This window comes from Limulus polyphemus, unplaced genomic scaffold (assembly GCF_000517525.1).
Source record: "Limulus polyphemus unplaced genomic scaffold, Limulus_polyphemus-2.1.2 Scaffold1512, whole genome shotgun sequence".
Classification (NCBI taxonomy): Eukaryota; Metazoa; Arthropoda; class Merostomata; order Xiphosura; family Limulidae; genus Limulus; species Limulus polyphemus.
In genome coordinates this window covers 148,110-149,678 of record NW_013667122.1, presented here as the reverse complement: position 1 = coordinate 149,678, position 1,569 = coordinate 148,110, and the positions used below count along the sequence as shown (strand labels likewise).

The 1,569-nt window shown below is 31.9% G+C and overlaps 1 protein-coding gene across 1 annotated transcript in view; it reads right to left on the bottom strand.

Annotated features, from left to right (window-relative positions):
* LOC106463902 (transcription initiation factor TFIID subunit 3-like) overlaps window positions 1-1,569 on the bottom strand; it is a 77,601-nt gene that overhangs the window by 30,046 nt on the left and 45,986 nt on the right. The window lies entirely within an intron of this gene.

Genomic DNA, 1,569 nt, shown 5'->3' with positions numbered 1-1,569 from the left:
AAAAACAGGTTTTATTTCTAGCACTTAGGAAGGTAAAATATTTTACAAATGTCAGGGGAAGTAGTGTTATACTTTAAAAAAAGACTAGATGAGTGCGATAGGTAGTAGTGGAACATGAATTTTTATTGGTTTACAAATAAATGTGGTGAACAAGGGAACAGGATTTTATTAGCATGTGTTCAAATAATATCTTTGTACACCTATGCCACTAAATTCCAAACATCCCAAATGGATTATCAATATTCAAATAATGGTGGATGTTTATTATATTGGCACCAAACCATATAATAAACTTTTTGACAGATTCAAAGTACAGTCTTATTACTATGGAGAATTCTTGTTGTAAACACTGTAGGATACATACATAAGCCAATAAAGTCCACATCCTGTTGTCAGCATAAATGTTTTCATTGATTCTAAGTGCAGTATGGTTACTCTGAATTTTCCCAAAAAACATGGTAGGATATACAAACCGATACATTAGACATCCTTTTCTTGGAGCAGGGGTCAAGTCAGCTAGCTACAAAGGTAGGATATATAATCCAAATACCTTATACATCCTTTACTCGAAGTAGGGTCAAGTCGGCTATCTCTTACCACATTCTTTGTTGCTTTCTAGGGTATCGTACTATGGTGTCACGTAAACAGTCTACTGACACAAGCAGAGATTTACTGCTATATTTTCAGCAGGTTTCTACTTTAGTCATTGACAGTAAAATTAACATAGAAATAAATGAGAAATGTTTAGCAGTTCAAACTCTAAAGAGAAGTACTTTGAAACTTCATGACCAATAATAAAGAAAATAGGGCACAGCTGCTCATTTTATTTCTGATTTTACTTTTCTGATTTGTCTACAGTCTGAAGAATCAAGTATATCATTAAGCTAAAGGTAATAACAGATAAAATATAAATATATGTGTGTGTGCACACGCTTGTATCTATATATATATATATTTATCACTTTTTATGGTTTCAATTGTTTGTAAGGTATTGTTATACACGTATATTTGTTACATTGTCACGTCACGCGACCTCCAATTTAGAAAGTTTTTGTTTACGGATTTACTGTTCAGTTAGTGATACCTGAAGAAGGGCATTGCCCAAAATGTTGTATCCTCAATAACATATATAAAAAAAAATATATATTAACTCCTTAGTGGTTTGACCTATAACATACTTCTTTTTATTTTTTTCAACAACCACTACGCATAATTTCCTAGACAGTTTTAACCAATAATCTATACAACGACATTATAGCATCTTTAGATTTGTATTCAATATTTCTGTATAAATGACATAAAGTCCTATTGGCCCTGCCCTTACCAACAGCACGATACTTGGAAGGCATACGAGATGGATCAACCAGAACACTAAGATCTTTTTCTTCCATAACACTGTTAAGGTTATTCCAATCAGAATTATACTCATAATTAAAATTGTGATATCCCACATGCATTACTTTGCATTTATTATAATTAAAAGCCATCTGCAAATTATTTGCCCAACTCACCAAATAATCAAAATCTTTTTGTAAAGTAGCAGTATGCCCAAAACTTTAAAATTTGTCA